The sequence below is a fragment of the Furipterus horrens genome, unplaced genomic scaffold (genome assembly GCF_987537825.1).
Source record: "Furipterus horrens unplaced genomic scaffold, mFurHor1.1.pri manual_scaffold_6, whole genome shotgun sequence".
Classification (NCBI taxonomy): Eukaryota; Metazoa; Chordata; class Mammalia; order Chiroptera; family Furipteridae; genus Furipterus; species Furipterus horrens.
In genome coordinates, this window is record NW_028327176.1 from 99,113,911 (window position 1) to 99,136,579 (window position 22,669).

The window sequence follows — 22,669 nt, forward strand, 5'->3', positions numbered from 1 at the left end:
TTTTCTTTTCCATTTCTTGAAGGAAATTTGGGTAATATAGGAGAAATAAGAGTGCCAACCATTGAATTGTCTGCAGAGAGGAGTTTGCAAGCATCTACACATCAAGCAGAATAACATATAGTACAATATGTGCTTTGGAGATCAAAAGACACAGGTATGAGTCCCAGTTACAATATTACCTTCAGAACCAGGTGAAAGCCATCAGGCTGGTTGTAGAAACAGGCAGAACTAATTTAAACAAGTGACAAAACATTGGGTTTGCTAAATTGTCTCAGGGGCAAAAATATAGATTTTATGCAGACTAAAATATGTTCTTTGTCATCACTTAATTTTTGGTGTGCTCTGTAAACAGCCTCAATCAGAAAGTTTAAATTACAGTGTTCCTGCTGTATGGAATGTTCTAGTTACTATTTTCAAAATGTTGGGAAATGCTGGGTTAAACAAGGATCAAGTTCTCTTGACTGATTTCTCCACTCCTTTCATAGGCTAATGCACCCTGTGAAACTGTAAGAGGAGAGAGTAGTAGATAATGTTCCTCAAATTTTTTTAGCCATAGGATCCATTTTTGTGTGTGTTTGGAATATGTCAAGGGATCTGTTTTGTGGGATATGCCTTCAGAAATAATCGTCAGTCTTCAGAGACCACATCATGGCTGTTGCCCATACATACTTCTAATAGCACATCATCTCTGAATCACATGGATGTCAGCAGGCTGTTTGTTTAGTTACCCATTAACCCCTCTCTATGTTCCTCTGAGTCCCTGGGAACACACTCCTATGCAGAGCCACCTAAGCCAATCTGGTCAACTGAAAATAACTGTCCTTGCATTGGGGACAGAGCACCGTAGGATGGCATGCCCAGCCTCCACACTGTTAAGTGCCCTCCCTGTACTCTGATCCTGGTTTTTTGGTTAAAATGAATTTTCCAACATAAGTTAAAAAAATAAAGAGGCTTTCAAAAAGATCTTTTAAGAAATAGCAACCAAGACAATATGCCATTTGTCCAAGCACAAAATATAGTTGGCATCCTGAGATCCTGCTGCTTGAGCACATCATTTCATTACCTCCCCTAATGGGAGACCATGCCCGCTAACTGCCAGGACTGAATCATCCCATCTTAGGGCGGAGTTACTAATAGATGCCAAACCAATTTGCTGCTCTATGAACTTTAAAAATTAAAATACTAATACATACATTGGCCTGCCAAACACAGGGATAGTACTTCAACACCAAACAAATGTCGTTGCCAAGGAAATGGGTGTTTTCTCTTCAATGTTTTGTCCCAAATGGAATGTGGGCTCTGAGGCACTCCACCATCGGGTCCCTTTTTCTCTTGGAGATTTTAAAGTCAAGAAACTGCCCTTGACATTTACAATGGATTTTTTAACTTGTACTGTGAACATCTCAAAGTATTGTAAAGATAACCAAAATGAAGAATTGAGAAAAGTGTTACAGCTTCCCCAAGTCATTTTTATTATATGAGAATATATATTTATATTCCTCTATTTGATATATATATAAATCTATATAAATAAAAGGTTTACATATATATTTACATATGTATATGAAATAGAAGTGTGTAACTGTATGTGTGTACGTAAATATATAAAATATATACTCTCTCATTAGGAAATCATTGAGGTGAAGGGATAGAATTTCTGCAAATGGAAAATAGCAACTACAATTTTTTTTCTATCTCTGCCATCAATAATGGCCCTTTTTCTGAACTCCTGGAACTCTTCCCTGAACAACCCAGTCTTCAGTTATCATATACGACATCATCAGTGAAGCTCTCCTCTAGTGTTCACTATTACTCTCTCCTCTGAGCACTTGGGAGCTCTTTCAAGGCAGAATCCACGCTCCCACTTATGTACCACTCAACCCCTGGGGTGGTGGCAAACCTGGACCAGAGCCTTGGTAAATGTTGTTTTGAACCTGTAGACCTGCTTGCTGGCTCTGCCTCTACCCTTACCTCAATACGCTCGAGGGCCAATTCTTGACCCTCTCTGGGCCATAGTGTCTACACATTTAAAACAAGCAAGTTGGATCAGATGACATCCCTGATCCTCTACAGACCTAAAGATCTCTGAATCTGTTTTTCTACCTCAAGGTCTTTACTTGCCAAGTGAGGATAAAGTCCTGATGTAGCTCTAGGAGCAAGCTGTATGAATGACTTGGGTTTCTCTCCTTTCTTTCCTAAGTATTCCTCCCTGTGACCTGGGGCTCAGGCCACCTCTAAATGTAGGAAGACGAGGTAACCAGCTACAGGATAAGTTTAGAGAATGCTCAAACGTCTTTCCCTTTCACCTTTTCATGACTGTAACATGGTAGCTGCATTTCACAACAACAATAATTCCTCGTACAAGTGGTACCTCGGTACTCCTTGTTAATTTATTCCGGAACTCATGACGAGTGCCAAAACTGACGAGTACCAAACGATGAAGCATTTTCTTTCGTGAGGTAGCATCCCAGTGACTCATACAAGTTCTAGCCAGGGCGATGAGTCCTGAGCAAGTGCCCAGTGCGGAAACATGTTTTTCTCATCAAAATGTAAGGAGTACAGGGCTTGACAAGTTCTGAAGCCCACACGTACCAAGGTATGACTGTATTTGTTTAGTGTTTCTATGTTATAAAACACTGTCTTGTATATTCTATCTTTTGATACTCATAACTGCCTTACAAAGTAAGAAGAGCAGATAGTGTTCCCATATTCCAGATATGGATGTTGGGGCTAATGGCACCCAGTAGCTCTGCTCATCTGAATTCAGCCTGGGTATTCTTCCCACTGTCCTCACTCTCTGAGCTTAGGCATCGTGGCCACCAAGTAAATCTGTTACTTGGGTGGGATGGGAGTGGTATTTAGGATTCATCCACTTGCATCTTTGTCTACATGCATTCGGCAAACATTGTTAATGTCCAGTGTATTTCAGTTTCGGTATATCATGATACCAGTAAATTAATCCAGTATTTTTTACAGTGTATTTAATGAAACATTAACGTGGTGTGAGATTTCCCTGAAAAAGAAAAAAATCTTGCATTCAAATAACTGGGAAACGCTCTGTCCATGCCCTCTCAGAGAGATTTGCAGCACTGTTTGCAAATGGAAAGCACCGAAAAGTCCTGGATAAGGAGCCCTGTTTAAGCACTTCTAAATCCGGTAGTTCCCCAAGTCTGTTTAGAACCCTTTGTTCAGGTTTCTACCCACAGACCTTCCCAATATCCTACTGAAACAACAGTGTAGAAGTGCAAAACAGAATAACCTCACAAGAATTTTTTAAAAATGAGGCAAGGTTACCAATGGGCAAGGTATTTAGACAAACTTCTGGAAAAGAGAAGGTATCTAGGAGCAGATATCTGATGACAGGGGACAGAGAAAACTATAGCCCAGAGTAAATCCCAAGGGGGCTGCAGAGGGGGTGTGGGCCGCATTCCCTGCCAGGGCCCCGGAGAAGCTGTGAGCTTGAAACCGGTCAGCCCCATGGTAGGCAGGAGGTGCCGTGTGGGGTTCCAGTGGAGGGATGCGCTGAAAGTCTGTCTTAGGACAATTGTGCTGGGAGGCAGCTGACTCCCACCCCACAGCTGGAGGTGGTATTCACCCCCAGGCTGTCAGAAGCCATCTGACAGGCTGGCGGGGCTGCAATGCCAGGGTGGATCCTTCCTCCTGCTGCATCTGGAGATCCACTCCCTTCCTGTTCCCTGAAGTGAGGACACTGATTTGGCCTCCTCTGTCCCTCTGCCCTCAGCAGGTAGCATCCCTCCCCTCTTTTTTCCCCTTCAAAAAAGAACAATTAAAGAATAAGATGAGTTATTAGAAATTAGAATGTAACTGCCAAAAAAAAAAAAATTCATAGTAGAGTTGGAAAATAAAGAAAATATTTCAGCATATGGAGAAAAAAAAATGAGAAAGAGATAATAAGAGAGAAATGGCAAGTAGCAGGGCCAAACCCAGAAGGAACAACATCCAACCTGAGTTACAAAGAGAGGACAGAGGGCAGGGCCAGGCCTCACACACGACACACTCAGTACAACCTTGCAAGTGCCAGACCCCTAACAGGCCAAGGGAGGAATCAAGCCACGTTCAACCAATATTTGCTGAATTAATAAAAGCATGAAAGTATGTAGATGGAAGAGTGATACAGTGCCGAGTAAAGGAGGACCTTGGTTTTCTAGCCTGTAGACTGAGGAGCGGGGCCTTCCCACACACCCAGTAAATCCGCTCTAACTGTTGAGATCGGGTTAGTGATTTCAGGGCACACTTGGGTCTGGTGACGTGTTAGGAAACACCAGGGACGCTTGGTCACAGCCTCAGCAAACTCTTTTCTCCAGGGTCTGGGAGCTGAGGTTTTTATACTGTGGCTATTTTTAGTTGTCTGCAGTGGCTGCTGGGACCTATTGCCTCAAGAGGCCAGAAGAACTTTACCCCAGGGCAAGGCATTGCATTCTGTAATCCTGCCGTAAAGAGCCCTCTAATTGAGATTTGATGATTTACAACCTCTGACCACTAGGTACCTCTATCTCCTTCATGAAATTCAAGATAGTCTGCGTGCTGTGTACACAGCAGTCAGTGTACACAATAGTCAGTGACTCAATAGTTCCCAATCAAAATCTTTTGCTGAGATAAAGGGGACGGTTTTGCTTGGGGATTGAGTACTGCTTGGAAAGTCTTGGTTGGAGGTGGATCAGGGGACAATGTCCCTCATATTCATTTTTCAAAAGGGCACCCCAGAGTCCTTACCAGTCAAACTGCATTCAGGAAAGCTACTTGAAAGATCTGGTTGGGGATTTGGAGCTAGGTATTTAACAAGCCAATGCTTCCACTTCTCTGCTCCAAGATAGTGGCTGTAAAACCTGCCACTGCCAAAATTATTCTCCCAAAGCTCAGTTCTAACCTGGCAACTTCCTAGTTTAACACCAATAGACACTCCTGCTGCAGACACACTATATTCCCAAAAGTTGTGGCTGCTACTGAAGGCCTTTTGCAGTCCAGGCTGATTCTCAGGTGTAATTTTGTTTCTCCACCTTTAGCCTCTTTATGCTCAATCAAATCATGTTAGCAATTGTTTCCTATAACGGGCTTTTCCCACCTTCATGCCTATTAGGGACTGAATGTTTGTATTGTCCCAACATTCACATGTCGAAGCCCTAAGTCCCAGGGTGGCTTAATTTAGAGATGGGGTCTTTAGGGAAGTAATTAAAGTTAAATGAGGTAATAAGGATGGAACCCTGATCCCATGGTATTAGTGTTCTTACGAGAAGTGACACCAGAGAACTCACTCTCTCTCCTCTCTCTGAGGACACAGCAAGAGGGCCATCATCCATAGGCCAAGTAAAGAGCTGTCCCCAGACCTACCATGCTGGTACCTTAGATTTCTAGTCTCCAGACTGTGAGGACATAAATGTCTGTGTTAAGCCTTCCTGTCTGTGGTATTTTGTTATGCAGCCTGAGCTGGCTGGTACAATGTCCTTGCACGTACAGTTCCTCTTCACAAAGCGTCCCTGTGGCCATTTCTGCTGGACCAAATCCTTCAAAGAAAGGCTTCCTTCTCTGTGAAATTTTTGCCAATCTTCTTAGCTAGTAACATCTGCCTCTTCTAAAGTCCCCAAAAATATTGTCTGTAATTTTCTTTTGAAAATGTTCACTTTTTGACTTAATTATTGTTACTCGTAAATATGAAATCTTTCCTACTGAGCTGAAGGTCCTTGTAGGTAGGGGTTGTATCTTGTTCATCTTTGTGTGTCTCTCGTAAGTACCTATCACAACATCTTTAACATATTAAAAATGTTAGCCACCCTTGATTGAGTGCTTCTCTGTGCTAGGCATGGGTGAAATGCTTTTTATGTTTAGTTGGAATCCTCACAATCACCTTAACAAAAAAGGTAATGTTATCCTTATTTAAAAATGGTGAAACTTACTGTATGATTCTACTCATGTTGTGGGGTCTTGAAGAGTCAAATTCATAGAGACAGGAAGTGGAATGGTGGTTGCCAGGGGCTGAGGGAAGGGGAATGAAGAATTATTGTTTAATAGGTATAGAGTTTTAGTTTTGCAAGATGATAAGAATTCTGTGGTTATGTGGTGATGATATAGCACAACAACCTGAATGTATCATATTTAATGCCACTGAATAATATTAACTTAACTTAAAAATGGTTAAGATGTTAAATTTTATGTTATGTGTATTTTACAATAATTCTTAAAAATGGTAAAGCTGAGGCACGGAGTGGTAAGACAACCTGCCCAAGGTCATCAAGCTAGAATGGGACAGTACTTGGATCTGAGCCCTCTCTGTCCACTCTTCTTTTGTTTCATTTTGAAGCATCTTCCTTCCCCAGGTGTTAGGGGGAAGCCTCTACCTTGGGGAAGGAGGCCCAGCCCCTGTTCTACAGTGTGATCCACTGGTGAGAGTGAGAAGCAAGGAGGGAGTGCAGGCAGCCTCATCTGCACCCTCAGCTGAACTTACTGCCGGCAGCCACGCTCCAGAACTCTCACCACATGGAAAATAAAACCCTGCTTCTTAAACCATTGTTAAGATTCCTGTAACAAACAGCCAAACCTCTCCTGACTCATGCAGGGGAGTTAAAATTCATAAAAAATCTTATAAATGCTTTGATGAGTTCCTAATAAGGAATGAACAGGAGAGCCCCCTACAGGTGAGGCTTGAAAGTTCTCTTCCTCCCTCATCTCAAGCTATAAAACCATTGACTAAAACCTCGGGCAAGCCAGTCACCTTGTCATACATCCTGCTCGACACACTCTCCAGCACCGTTAAGGGCACAGCCCACTCACGTCTGGGAATGAGAACTTTCTGGTCAATCACATATCAGGTGGAATTCAACGTTTCTTGCCAGACGTGCTGTGTTCTGAGATTGTAAGGACATTGCAATCCTTCGCAAGGTTCCTCTACAATTCCTAGAGTATCTTTCCCTCAGAAGACCCAACAAAGTGAGAGTGGTCACATTAGCTCCATGACAACAGGGACAGTGCCTGTCTTGTTCACCATTGAATCCCAGACATCTGGCGCTTAGCCAGGCACAGAGGGGACACTCACTAAACATCAGTTAAATTGAGTGGATTTGAATTATGTTACTGTCGTAAGGTGACAGCAGCTGGACCACCCACCAGGACTTTTGATATATGCAAATGAGCTGTATGCAAATTAAGCTGGACCTAGCCTCTCCTATAGGAAATAAAATGGACTTTGCTCACTCCCAGAAGAAATGCTGATGGACCTAGCATGATATATTGACTGGTCTGGTGGGGGAAAAGCAGGGAGATGTAAATAAGCTGCTGAATGTGCTGATGGGTAAACTCACCCTAATCGAAATGTGCATTTGGCAAAGTGTGGAGACAGCCCCTGCAGACGCACAGGCAGGGGATTGCTACCGGCCTAGGTGGGTGACCGGGAGTCTCCACTGCCCCTTCCTTCCCCTTTCCCGGTTTTTTCTAACCCCCTTCCCTTACCCCCTTCCCTTGCTCCTATGGTCATGTGAGGTGGACTGGGAGGTTTTTTTTTATTCTAATTCCTTTCCCTCCCTTCTTTCAATAAACCTGGTTTAAAATCCTAGACTGTTCTCTGGGTGATTTCTCAGAGCAAGGCTACTTGACAGTTACCCTGTGGAAGTCAGCAGGAGTTAAGCACCACAAGTTCATTTCACAAAGGGAAATCAGCTTAATACAGGAATCATGGACCAGCGAGGAGGAGCCGGGCGCTGTTCCCACGCTGGCTGGGCATCAAGGCCCAGGCTTTGTCCTCTAAGAGTCTAGAAAAACCCAGACACAGCAGAGAGGTCTTCCTAAACCAAAGAGTCTCTCTTATCTAATCCAGGTGTGGCCCTGGGAAGCACATTAAGACCCACCCTTAAATTTAGTGATTAAGTTGGTCCTGTCCAGGGCTCTGATGATGAGTATTTTGATAAGAAAAACTGAGGCGTTCACCAGGATAATTTTGCATGTTGGATCACAAAAAATTAAAAATCAGGAAAACCAAACTAAGTAAATGATGGAAAGCTCAAGGAAATGCAAATTGTTGAGATTTCTATTAAAAGAAGAGCTATTCAATCTATATACTATAAGTGGAAACAATCCCTGAGAAGAAGAGATAGGAATGGCACGTATTTCGTACCTAAGACTTTTATATGTATGAACTCATTTTATCCTCATAATGATCCAGTGAGAAGTTAATGAATCGGCCAAGACTGCAGAGCTAGTAAGTGACAGGACCAGAATTTGAGTCACACAGTCTAGCGTCTGGGTTTCAGCTTTAAACTACTATGCTAAACCCACTCCCAAAGTGACATGGCATTGAGAAAGACAATGTAATTGCTGAGGCCTGGAATCTCCTTGATTCTATTTGACACCTGGTGCCTACATTTCCTTCAGAGTTTAAGGCCTGTCTCTTCCACGAAGCCTTCCCTGATGAGTCCAGTCCTCTTCCATCCCTGAATGTCTTCAGTGTTTATTCAGTAGTACTGTGAATCATATCTTTTAGAACTTGATTCTATCACAACTCTTGTATTCATTTCTAAATGCTCCATAGTGTTCATCCTTCCTCCTGAGCCAGCCGGCCCGAGCCACACAGGAAGGGCCCCCATTGTAGACTGCTTTGCTATCTCTCACAGCATGCACACGTGAAGGGCAGAGTGCAGGCTCAATAAAGATCCATCAGCTTGCTGATTGGAATGAATTAAGAGATACACAGGAAGGAACAGGCAATTGACCTGAGTTCATTCTTGCACCTATAAAATTTTTATTATGGGATAAGAAATCACCACAGTCACAAGATAGTTGTTCAACCTTTACCCTTGTATTTTCTCAGGAAAAAACCTCTTTCCCCCGCCCCAGATAACCCTCCCTACTTTAACTTGGCAAGTTGTTTTGCCTGAGGAGAAGGACCCTGATCTCTGGGCCCAGGTTGCAGGTTTACTGCTACATTTGGCCCTCATGGCTGAAGAAGCAGCATCTTCAGTCCTCAAAGTTACTGCAGCTTTGGTGGGTAACATGCCACTGTGAGACTCTCAATCAGCCTGGGCTCGGCCAATGGAGAGTGACAGCATTATTGAGATTTTTCAAACACATGATTCATAGTAGAGCTTTGCCTAAACAGTTACCATTTTAAACCATTGGTTCATATAAACTTAGAGCGCAGATACTGTTCATAGACACAAATAATTTTCACTGGTATTTCCTTCATTTCGTGGGCATGAACACTCTTCCATTTCACTAAACCCAATCATCCAACCTCTTATTTTTAGACAAGCAAATAAAGATGCAGAAAGGGGCCTGTGACCACACAGGTGACTGGTCTTCATGTCAGATAGGCACTTTCCAATACAGTGACCATTAGCCACATGTAGCCATTGAGCATTTGAAATGTGGCTAGTGTGACTGAGAAATTGAATTTCAATATTTTTTAATTGTATTAATTTAATTTAAATATGCACTTGTGGCTAATGGCTACATTTTGAATAGCATAGCTCTAGAAGAATCAAGCCAGTTTGTGGAGGATTGCTGTTATAAATAGAAAATGACTGCCCATCAAATTCTATCTTTTGCCACCACAGAGCTGGACAAAAATCTTTCTGAACAAGGAAAAACCAACATGCAGTTGTAGTTCAGTTAACAAAAGGCACTCATGTCAGTTATTCGTTACCACCTCACGTATTTACCATGCAGTTGTTATCACTGAAACTTCAGAACATTGGCGGTTTCCTGAACAATGAATTCTCTTATTTATTTCTTCTGTTGCCGTGTTACAGTTGTATACCAAGCCTGGTAATAATGCAAGGCTGACAGCTCCTGACAGGTCTGGCACTCCTACTGGCTCACAGGTTCATGAAGGGAGGCAGGAGGCTCTGCTTATAAAACATAAAAATGGGCATGGCTTAAAGCCTAGGCTCCTAATCTTCATCTTTCCAAGACTGCATGAAACACTCGGTTTCAGGGAAAAATTCATGCACCATTCACATGGAAAGTCTCCTCATACTTTGAAAGGAGTGTTATCTGGGAGCAGAGCTGCCAGCTGGAGCACTTTCCTATGTACATAATACAATTCATACACAAATTTGTTCTGGACACTTTTGGTCTGGGTATCAGAAGGTATTGAAAGGTATCCATTCAAATGGAGGCTGCAGCCAGTAAGTCAGGAGAAGGCGAAGTCTCAGAAAGGCAGCAATGGAAGAATTAGGAAGATCACCAAGAGCAAAGTTTGTCATTATAGAGCAAGGCTAAGATTACCCACACCCTCGTATTCCTAATTACTATGTATGGATCTGAAAGTTGGACAGTGAAAAAGGTTGATGAAGAAAAATTTATTCATTTGGAATATGATATTGGAAAAGAGGTCTAAGGATACCCTGAACCATCAGAAAAATGAACAAATGGGTCCTAGAGCAATTTAAGCCTGAAACGTTGCTGGAGGCAAAAGTGACAAAACTGAAGCTGTCCTACTTCAGGCACATCATGAGAAGGCAGGGTTCTTTGGAAAAGGCAACATTGTTGGAAAAAACAAAAAGCAGCAGGAAAAGAGGAAGAGCAAACATAAGATAGATTGGATCCATTAAAAAAGCCATAGGCAAGAGTCTACCAGAGCTGAGCAAGGCTGTTGAAGAAGGGACATTGTGAACATCACTCATTCATAGGGTCATCAGGAGTTGGAGCAAACTCAACAGCATATAACAACAACATTAGAAAGTAGCTTGAAAATGGGACTCCCTTTTGGTTGTAGTGAAGTCTACTTTTCCTAAGACTTTCCAGGGAAACCCATAGAATCACTAGATGCTTGAATGGTAAGAGCTTAAAAGAAGAGAATTTGGCATTGTATTTTGACTTGTGTTGGTGAATGATTAGTTAGGACATCTATTTTCCTGTATCTTCATTGCTGAGAGCTTAAGGTACAGAATAAAAATTTTGTAAAAGACAACATACTCTTTAAAAAGAATATAAATAAGGAAGGCTAGCAAGCAACATTTGCCCAAAAGTCAAATATTGGCTATAGCTGTCTCCCACAAAATTACTTCAATGTCATTACCACTGGATTTTAGTCCAACTGAATTTCATAACTATATTCCAAACTGCAATTCAAACTTGAAATCAAGGGGCCAATATTGGGGAAGAAAGGAGAAGCAACTCAAGAGAAGTGGGATTTTAAAGTCTATTAGGACAACCCTCACTGGTGGCCAGGATGGAGTAAAAGGAACCACATTTATCCTTAACAACTAGAACATTACCTTGAATTATATGAAATGATTGTTTTCAGACATCAGGGACAGGTAGAATAGAACCCAAACACAGGTTGAGGAGAAAACAGTTTGGAGTGGAGTTTGGAAGGGTCAAGAGAAAGAAAGAGAAAAAGAGAGGGAGAGAACCTATGAAAAATCAACTTAAAGTGGATCATAGAACTAAACATAAAACTTAAAGCTTTAAAATAGATGGAAGAAAACATAAGAGAAAAATCTTTGTGACCTTGGGTTATACAAACATTCCTTAGAACACAAAAAGCACAAACCATAGGGGGAAAATTGATAAATGGATTTTATCAAAATAAAATCTTGTGTCTTCAAAAGACATTTATGAAATAAAAAATGAAGTCACAGACTTGTAAAGTATTTGCAAAACACCTGATAAAACATGTTATCTTGACTATATAAAGAACTCTTAAAATTTAATAATACTAAAATAGTAATAGCAAAATATTTAAACAGATATTTCACCAAAGAAAACTTAATGATGAGTAGTTAGTAAAAAGATGGTTAACATTATTAGTCATTAGAAAAAATGTAAATTAAAGCTGCAATGAAACACCATTGTACATTACCAGTATGCTTAAAACTTAAAAGATTGACAATACCAAGTGCTAGAAAGGAAGCAGCTAGAAGTCTCATTCAAATTCTGAAAATAATTTGAAAAATATTTTAGTAGGTTAAGCACTCACTGACCATATAACTCAATAATTCTACTCCTAAATATTTGCCCAAGATCAATGCAAACAGAATCATTACAAAAGTTTATATGTGAATGTTTATAGCTGCTTTATTAATAATAGCCTCAAACTGGGAGAGAACCCAAGTATCCATCAATTGCTAAGTGCATGAACAAATTGTGTTATAATTATACAAGGAAATACTACCCAGTGATAAAAAGAAGCCAACTGCTGGTATATGTATCAACATGGATGGATTAAAAAGCATTATGTTAAAGTAAAAGAAACCACACACAAAAGGTTACTCAGAGTTTAATTCCATTTATACGATACTTTAAAAAGGCAAAACTAGCATGATAGAAGATCTGTGGCTTCTAGGAGTCAAGGGGTGACTAGAAGTGGACTCATGGAGACAGGTGAAGAGGAATTTTTTAGAGTGATGAAAATATTCTATGTTATGATTGTGATAATTGTTACATGACTGTATACATTTGTTCAAAACTTATTGATGTTTACACTTAAAATTGCTGAATTTTAATGTATGTCCCAAATGTCCCAATAAAACTGATCCCCCTGAAAAGCAAGATACATAATAGGATATATGGTATAAGACCATCTGTATTAAATAAAAGGGAAAAAATAGACAATTTCAAACATATGGGTAAGCATATATTTGCCAGAATTGGCATAAGAGGTCTCAGGGAGAACATACATAAAATTTCTAGAAGGAATTGCCTCAGAAAACGAAAATGCAGTGTCTGAGGAACTGTGGTGGGGGAGAGACTCTAGCTTTTGTACCTTTCAAATTTTGAACCATGAAAACAATTAACCTATTAAAAGCGGGGAGAAAAGACAGTTGGGCTCCCAAACCTGTTTTTCTTCAATATGAATTGAGTCACAATCCCATTTCTATGTCAGGGTATCTCTTTCTCTGTTACCCACAATTTCCTCCTTACCTTACTTTAAAAATCACAAAGCTGCCTAATTGTATATTCACTCTATTCTTCAGAGATCATGAGAATAATATAAATTTAAGATGTGAAGAGGGGGGTGTCCATGCAGGAGAAAAGCTTCCATACACAGCAGATTAGAACCTGTGGAGGCTCTTGGGCTCAATTCATTCAAACAGTTTGTTTTTATTCATCCACAGGTGAGAAATTTAATGCCCAGAGAGTGCAAATGTCTTCCCAAAAGTTTTATGGTTAGTCATTGTCAGAATCCAGATGGGCACCTAGCTCTTAAGTTCTATTACAGCGATAATATCAATAAAGCAGATGATCTAACACAGAGCATGGTTCAAACCAAACGTCCAGTAAGTTTGAATTTCCCCTTCTCTTTTCCCCTATGTCTTCCCACCAGCTGGCTGGTATTAGGACTCACCATCTATCCAGCCCCACCTCAAAGGCAAATACAAATGGATATGGGGATATAGGGGCCTTTTATTGGACACTGACCTATTTTTCCAGATAACACTAATAAGCTTTCTGGGAACTTCAAAAAAGAACTATTCTTCCCATTACCAGATCAGTTTAATTCAATTCAACAAAGATTTAGGAGCCCCGACTATGGGCCAGGCTCTGTGCTAACAGTGGGTGTACACACACAAGTAGACAAGATGTGGCTGGAAAGAGCTTCCCTGGGAACTTACAGTACAGCGAAGAGCGGGATGGTCACAAGCCCTGAGATGGAGAGAAGCACTGATATAGCATCACTCAAAACAACCTTGGGGTTCAGAGACAGCTTCCCAGGGAACAGAAGTCCAGGGAGAAAAGGAGAAGTTAGTCTGATGACAAAGGGGAGGAGATGCTCTAGGTAGAGGGATCACCACGGAAAAAGCCAGATGAGGCAGAACAGCATCCCATTTGGGGGGAGCTCCGCATTCCTGGGGCATAGTGAGTGAGGCAGTGGGTGGCAGGAGATGGGACCAGAGAGGCTCTCGGGTTGTTAGGGACAGGACAGAAGGCCTTGCCTATGATGCTTGAGGGTGAATTTGATGGCATGGGTGATGGGTGAGGCTTAACACAGGGGAATTAGGTACCTGATTTGCAATTCCATTCCAAGGAATGGTCTTTACTCCAGTAGGTGAGTGAAAATTACCTCAGAGTTCAGTTCCCTTTGACCAACATGGACAGAGCCCCCTGTGACATGCCCAGCACCCCACAGGACACTGTGCTGCAGAGATAAGCAACAGGTGGCCCTTTCCCTTATGGAGCTAGCATTCTGGTGACTTATCCTCTAAAAAATGGGAGTCCAGAAAAGGATCTGTCATGTTATTTATTCACTATTCTAACACTGTCCCCCTCCCCCGGTGTTCTAATTAGCAGCCCCAACCCAGTCAGCCGCTGTTCTCTTCCCTCACTTTCTCCTGGTCACTGTGTTTGGTTTATCATCTATGCCTCCTGACAGCACAGTATTTGGTCAATTATACTGATGCAGCGACACACAGGCCCAGGAACAGGACGCACTGAACTAGCTGTGCCGACATTGCCACCACAGGCTGCTCCTTGTACTAACACCAACTGCTGGGTGAATCCTCAGATCCTCAGACTGAAACATCCCCTCGCAGCTCAACAAATCAAATGAAGCACTCAGAACACTGGCTTTCTGCCCAACCTCAGGATGATGTCAGGAACATGCCAACCATTCTCGCAAATGTCTGAGAACTAATGAGATGAAGATATAAACACTCCACTGAACACTTTGCACTTGGTGAGAAATATGGATCCAGGAGTGTCTGTCCATGTCTAGAGGTTCCCATGCTTCAACTCAACTCAACTCTCCCCAAAGATATATCCAACCAGAACCTGTAATTGTGACCTTATTTTTTTAAAATGGTCTTTGTAGATGTAATTAAGTCATCCTGCCTTAGGGTGGGCCCTAAATACATTGACAAGTCTTTACAAGGGAAGAGAAGAGAAAACAGATGCAGAGACACAGATTGGAGGGCCTTGTGACAAGGGAGGCAGAGAGTGGTGGGATGTGGCTCCAAGTCAAGGAATGTCAGGAGGCACCAGAAGCTGGAAAAGGCAAGGACGTCTCCCCCAGAGCTGTCAGAGGGCGTCCAACTCTGCCAAAACCTTGACTTTAGACTTCTATCTTTTAGAACTGTGAGAGAATAAATTTATGTTATTTTTAAGCATAAATTTTATGGTAATTTGTTACAGCAGCTCTACAAAACTAATACAGGGGACCTGGGGCAGCAGTCTCATTACTGCTGCAGGCCATTGGAACAAGCCTTCCTTCTCCCTCAATGCCCTGAGGATCCTGGAGTAACTTATTCTCTTCTCCATCAGTCAATTCTCACTTAAGCTGCTGTGGATCAAATGTATGAGAATGGATAAAAAGCAGACCCTCCCTCCAAGAGTTCCTAACTAGAGAGAGTGATAAAGACATTAAGAGGTAATTATAACATTAAGTGTATGGACTGAATTGTGTTTTCCTAATACTCATATGTTGACTCATAATCCCCAGTACTTTAGAATATCCTTGTAAGAAGAGGAGAACAGGACCCAGACACACACAGCTGAAGGACGTGTGGAGACACTAAAGAAGATGGCCATCTATAAACTGACGAGAGAAGCCTAAAAAGAAATCAGCTCTGCCAACAGCTTGATCTAGGACTTGTAGCCTCCAGAATTATGAGAAAAAAAATTCTATTGTATAAACCATGAAGTCTGTGGTACTTCCTTATGGCAGCCCTAGAAAACAGCTACATTGGGATGAGGACAATTCAGAGGCACAGAGGAGACCCAGCCTAGCCCAGGCTGGAGGGGCCAGGAAGCGCTTTCCAGAGAGGTGGCTTCTAGGCTGGGTCTGAAAGGACAGTGGGTTATCCCAGGATAACTGAAAGGACACAGTTTGAGCAAAGGCTCAGAGTTATGAAATTCACATGGACATACATGCAAGGCATGAGTACCCAGGTAGGCAAAGTGGGATACAGCACAGAAATAGATAACATTGAGGGCTCACAGGCCATCCTGAGATCATCTTCCATAAAAAAGTTTGCATAGAGTTTTGCATAGTCATGAACATCCAGCACCCCAGGCTAGGAAAACCAATATATTCCATTAAAAAAGCACCCTGGATTGAGAGGCTGAAGTCCTGGCTTGCTCCTCAGTCACAGGCAGCCTTGGGCAACTTCCTTAACTCCTCTGTTTTCACTTTACCTGTCATAGCTTTACAATTCTGTGACTTCTGTAGTTGACAGCACTGATTCACAGAGCCAACTAGTTCACACGGGCACCTAGAAAATAATTTTGGGTATACAGTAGTTCCTCTCTATATCGCGGTTCCCATATTGTGGCCTCACTGTATCACGGGATTTTTTAAAATATGATATTTAATTATTTATCATGGATTTTTTGCTATATTGCGGGATTTTGTGGTACTGTATACATATGTTGTTAAAGTTACGTAGGTTTAAGAGTGTAGAATATATTTAAGAACATAAGTAGTGTTTATAAAAGTGTGAAAAAGGTTAATAAGGGAGTGACAAAGGTTAATAAGGGACTGGGAATGGTTTATAAGTGTGTGGGAAGGGTTTATAAAGCCTTAAAATATATATAAATACTAAAATAAATGTAAGGTTCCTATTTCGTGGATTTTTACCTATTGCGGGGAAAGGGGGTCTAGAACATAATACCCGCAATAAGTGAGAGAATACTGTACTTTGGACTTGATGGTGTTCCCAACACCTTAATTAAAAATGAAATTATGACAAGAATAAGAAGCTTTGTTCAAACCTGTTCATTGTTCCGTTTCTATATGTTTCCGTGGTTCCAGGAAAGAACAACTGGGCACATGCAACAGGCTCAGACTTGCATCTGCTAACAAATGTTTCCAAGGATGTACCTGGACATGTCCTTAGTACTGACTTTAGAGCAGGTTGTCCTTAGGGGCGATGAAATAGGAACAGCCTTTCAAGTCTCCAGCTATTCCCAGACATCTGAATGTGCAACTTCTGGGTAGTCCAGTCAAACTGAGCCAGGCCACACAAACACTTTTTTACTGCAAACTATACTGAAACAACCTCGATCAAAACTTTGTGCTGAATTCATATATTCCCCAATATAAATAACTAGATATACATATATAATATACAAATCAATATGGTATCTGCTAACTTTTTCTAGAAATTCATCTGTATGAAGCCAAAGAGCTAAATATTTGGACATATCCAGATAGTTAATTCAATGAAAAATACATATTCTTTTTATATACAATGTGTTTATATCTAAACATGTGGGTTAATCTTAGAAATGAAGTTTGGTGGATGTCTGTTTGGTCCTGCTCTACAGGGTAGATGCAAATGCTTTTTAATTTGCTTACCCACCCCCTTACACATGCTTTGCTCATGATATGCTCCTCCAAACATTCAGTACTCCTCAGGATGAAATTCAAGTCCCCAGTTTGCCATGAAAGACTGCCCTCCTGGATCTCCAACCTCACCGTCTGCTCTGCAGACATGGGAATCTTCTCTTCACTCCAGCCAAATAGATCCCGTCCTAACAAGTGTGCATATACTGTACCCTTTCTGAGGCTGAGCCCCTGCTGGAGCATCCCACTGGCTCCTCCTCTGAGTCAGATCTCAACATCCAAATCCAGCTCCACTAACCCTCATTTCCTCAATGGAAATGTATAGTTTCTCACCTGCAATGATGAACTTTTGTTTTTCTCCAAGGAAAATGGACTAAATGTGTTGCTTATGAAAACTGCCAGGAAATATCCGGGAGGTGAGGGGACTGGCTTTGCAGATGCTTCCCAGGGAGCAGGCTTCACGTGAGCTAAGGGTGGAAGGGAGTGTGGGTCTCACAGTGACCCTTCCAACCAAACCTAGAGCTCATAATTGTTACTGTGCAGTCTTCCAGAGTGGATAACAGGTGGTGCTGTATGTGGCAGACTGGATGAAATGAAAGCCTGTAAGAATTGGAAAAGGTTGCATTTCAAAGAAATAAAAGATTGTAGACGTTGGAAGGGATTAAGTCATTTCAGAGATGAGAAAACTTAGGTCCAGGAATGTTTCATAGAAAATTATTGACAGAGTTGTGTTAGCATTTTCTGACCCCTGCTCTTTTTGCAATATTACACTGCTCATATTAGGAGCAGTGTAAATGTAATGGAACATTTATTGAATGTCTACTAACAATTATTGACTGTGCTTAAAATAAAAATATTACTTCACGTATGGTTCAAATTCATCACTATCAACAATAGTAATTTAGACTCCTATAAATTGAGCATTTACTACACATCAGATACTATACTAAGCAATTTACATGAATTATTTTATTTCACCTTCATAACAACTCTGGAGGAACATATCACTACAATGTTCATTTTGCCAATAAAGAAATTGAGGCTGAGAGAAGCTAAACAATTTATCAGAAATTAACTTGCTAAGCCAGGGCTCAAACTCATGCAACCCAACTTCAAAACATGCTCTGCAACATATACTGCCCTTCATCGTCAATGACATTTTGTGCACGACAGTGTTTATTTGTAGCATTTTTCTTTGATGTAACCATCGTCAGAATACTTTCTTTCCTTTGCAGTAAACAAAATACCAGGCTACTTGTCTCCCTCCCCTCCCCTCCTCTCCCCTCCCCTCCTCTCCTCTCCTCTCCTCTCCTCTCCTCTTCTCTCCTCTCCTCTCCTCTCTTTTCTCTCTATCTTTATCTCGCTGTCCATACACACATATACCCACACAATTAGAAAAATGTCTACAGGTCCCTCAGTTTTAGCAGAAAGCAGCAGGACAAATCTCATAATCTTATGTGGCAAATTCTGAACCAACAATTCTTCCTGGTTGCCTTTGACATGGATGCTTTCACTAGAGACCTGTTTTTTGCTGGATCTTAGCCCATGACCAAGAAGCAATTATTTCTTTTCTCTTGTCTTCAAAAATTGTGTTTCTCTGTCTTCCCCAAAGGATAGTTGGACCTAAGATGTGTGGCGTTCATCTCTTACCCAGCATTTGTCATGTAGTATGTTGTAAATGTTGGACGGATGGAAAAGAAGAAGGAAGGAAGAAAGGAAGGAAGGAAGGAAGGAAAGAAAAGAGGGAGGAAGGAAGGAAAGAAAAGAGGGAGGAAGGAAAGAAGGAAGGAAAGAAAAGGGAGCGAGAGGGAGGCAAGAAGATGCAGTAAGGACTGTGTGAGCACACTTTCTCTATCACATGTGTGGTCCTGGACAAGGGGTCCATTGCTGAAATGAAAAAAACACCTCTCTCCACTCAGCAGCTCTGGTCAAAACCCCTAGAGTGAATCTTGGCTCTTTTCTTCATTATACTTCCCATCAATATGTCACAAAACCTCTGGGCTCTCTCTTAAAAATAATCTCAATCCTACTTCACTCCACCTCCACTGTTAGCACCATAGGCCATCCACCATCATCTCTTGCCTAGTTTTTCAATTGCTTTCAGACTGTTCTCCCTGCTCTACGCTTTCTCTGTTATCAAAAAGACAGTTAGAACGTTCCTTCTGAAGTCCTCTGATGACGTTGCACATCACTCAGAACAAAAGTGAAACTTCTCCCAATGGCCCATGAGATCTGATGTGATCTTTGCCTGCCTCCACCACCCTAGCTTCAACCTCCGTCTCTCATCCCAGTCCAGCCATGCTGCATCCTTGTTTCCCCACACACCATCACTCAGTCCCACTGTGGGAAGACTAATGACGGCTCCCAAATGCACCCAGGTACCAATTCTCGCAATCCATGGATGTTACTCTTTGGGGCAGAAAGGACCTTCCAGGTGGGATTAAATTAAGACTCTTACAATGGGAAGGTTATCCTGGATTATCCTGGTGGGCCCAGACTAATCACCAGACTCCTTATAAGATGGACCCAGGACAGTCAGGTCAGAAGAAGGCCAAATAAAGGTGGCAGCAAGGGGCAGAAAGGTGATGTGACGTGGGCATGAGTGAGGAGTAGGCAGCCCCTAGATGCTAGAGGAGGGAAAGAAGCAGATTCTCCTCTGGATCCTCCAGAAGGAACACAGCCCTGCTGACACCTTGATTTTAGCTCCGTAAAACTCATTCCAGATCTCTGGCCTCAAGTACTATAAGAGATTGATTTGTGTTGTTTTGAGCCCCTGAGTTTGTGGTAATTTGTCATGGTAGACATAGGAAATGAGTGCACCCATTATTCTGGTTTATGTTTCTTTACAGCACTATTTCCATTGGATGTGTTTTATATTTACTCATTTATTTGTCCATCAGATATCTCTGACACTAGAACGCAAAGTTCATGGGAGCCAGGACTTTTTTTTCTTCATGGTATAAACTCAAGAGCTGATGCAATAACTACCTGTTGAATGAAGAAATAAGTCATTGGCCAACACTCTGAAATGGCTGAGCCTCAATCATATGTTGGTTGGACACAGAGTTACAAGCCTACATGACTGGTCTAGAAGAGGTGGGAACATACACAGGTGAGTACCGGTGAGAGCACAGCCCACTCTGTCGTTACCTGGGCAATGAGAGAGGACCACGAGGAGGAGAGCAGACCCACCGTGGGGCTGGGCTGCCCAGACCTCCTTTTCTTCCCCACCCTCTGCCAGGGGAGGGGCTGTCCATGCAAATGTGTGTCCATCCAGTGACTTCCCAGCCTCCCCTTGAGCACTGGTGCTGGAACTCAGCTCACACTCCACACTGAGGAAAATGGGAGTTTACTCCTCGCAGATCCCTGGAAGGAAGCACCTGCTGAGACACACAAAGGTCCCTCCCTGCTCAGGGGACTCTGCCAAGCCAGAGAGGACACAGCTCCTGCTTCCTCTTCAGAGAAGACAAAGCCTGACTCTACACTCTACACTAAAACAGCCTGGAAGAAGAAACCCCAGGACTGTACAGTAATAAGTCCCACTAGGAAGAGGGTGAGCACACCTGAGCCCCATCATATCTGGGGTTCCAACACCCGCTCTGGGCTGTGAGTAGGAGGAGGAGCCTGAGCAGGTTACACTCAGACCTTCCACTCCCATGCAAGCAGAACAGCCCTTTTTACTCACTTTCATATATTATATTTCCATTCAACATAATAAAGATTTGCAGAGGGGATGTGGGCTCTTAGAAGCAGGGATTCTAACTGCCCCTTTCTTACTGAGTTCTGCTAAATAGTCTTAAAAAGGAGACCACACATAGGACCTGAGATCGATAGTACATTCTATAATGTCTTCATTAATACCATTACCCTAAAAAGAATGTAAGTTTACAAAGTTAATTAAATCCAATATTTGCTTTACGGTACTACAGATCATAAGTAATTTAGGAATCACATGGCACTATCTTGCAGTTTTTCCTGTTGCTGGTACCAGCTGGAGATGCCAATACCTCTTTTCCCTGCAATTTCTGTTCGGTTCCCCAGTGATAAGCTCATTTCTGGTAAAATCAACACTTTGCCAGATTTACAAATAATTGTCTTGGTGCCAGTGATGATGATGAATGGCTGTTGCATAAAGTTGCATGGATACTTCTGTCCTGAGAAAAAATACACCTAGTCCTCACTTTTAAAAAATGGGCTTTTCTTCAAAATGAATACAATGGTAACATGGATGTGGAAGCTGGAAGGCTGCTTGCATGCATCCAGGTCCCCTCTCTCCCAGACACCCATAGCACCCTCTCCCTCCTCTACGTGTGAGTCTGTCTCCCACACCACGACGTTTTCTTGAGAACAGGGGCCCTGCCTTTCCTCATTCCCTCCAAATTCTCAGCACATACAGGCAAGCTCTGTTGCGTACCTAAGTATGGGCCATGCACTCTGCTAGTTGCTTTTTAAAAAGGCCTTGTGGTAGAAGAAAGGAGACACAACTTATACACAAAATCACTAGGGAAAAGTACAGAGTAGAAAATAATGTATTAAATTAGCAAATAAAGTGTATTTCACTAGAGGAGTTTTTGGAAACCAGGAAAGGGAGAAATGAATGTGAACTGGAGTTTTGCAGGTCATAGAGTAATCATTTTTATTAGCAAAAAATAGCAGGGTTACATATATGTTGTGTTCATATTTTAAAACATATAAATGTGAATATTATGTGGAGGGGTGAACACTGGGAAAAATGTTCTGCCATCTTGATTAATTAGGATGATTTTTTTCAGCCCTGAAATGCTTTTTATGTTTTAATATTATTCATAGCCATAATCTTTATTACATACAAAGATCACCAAAGTTCTTTGCTTAAATATCATAAGCATTAAACATTAACACTGACAGTTAATATCTTACTACTACTGAAATTGTTGTACTCCATCAGATATTTTAGTTATACTGGTACCAAAAGGGCAAGCTTGGTGACAGAGGTAGCATTTATTGACCATTTATCTGAAGTATCTGTGACCTTAGAAACGTAAAGAAGGAAATTCCAGCACCTGACTATAAATTTGACTTTCTCTCACAAGCCTTGGTTTCATTTTTAAAAACCATGCTGATGGCCCTGGCTGGTATGGCTCAGTGGATTGAGTGTTGGCCTACCAAAAGGTTGCCAGTTCGATTCCCAGTCAGGGCACGTGCCTGGGTTGCAGGCCAGGTCCCCAGTTGGGGGCATGTGAGAAGCAACTGATCAATGTATCTCTCACACATTGATGTTTCTCTTTCTCTCTTTCTCCCTTCTTTGCCCTCTCTCTAAAATAAATAAATAAATAAAATCTTTAAAAAATAAATAATGCCAATGAAGGAAATTTACGAGACAGGAAAATGTACTTAACATCTGTCACAAGGTATGGATTTGAGCAGCCATTTCTGCTTACTTGTAAGTGAACTCTT

At 41.8% G+C, this 22,669-nt stretch overlaps 1 protein-coding gene across 1 annotated transcript in view; it reads right to left on the reverse strand.

Annotated features, from left to right (window-relative positions):
- The window catches only part of CLIC5 (CLIC family member 5), a 146,123-nt gene that overhangs the window by 122,583 nt on the left and 871 nt on the right, over positions 1–22,669 (reverse strand). The window lies entirely within an intron of this gene.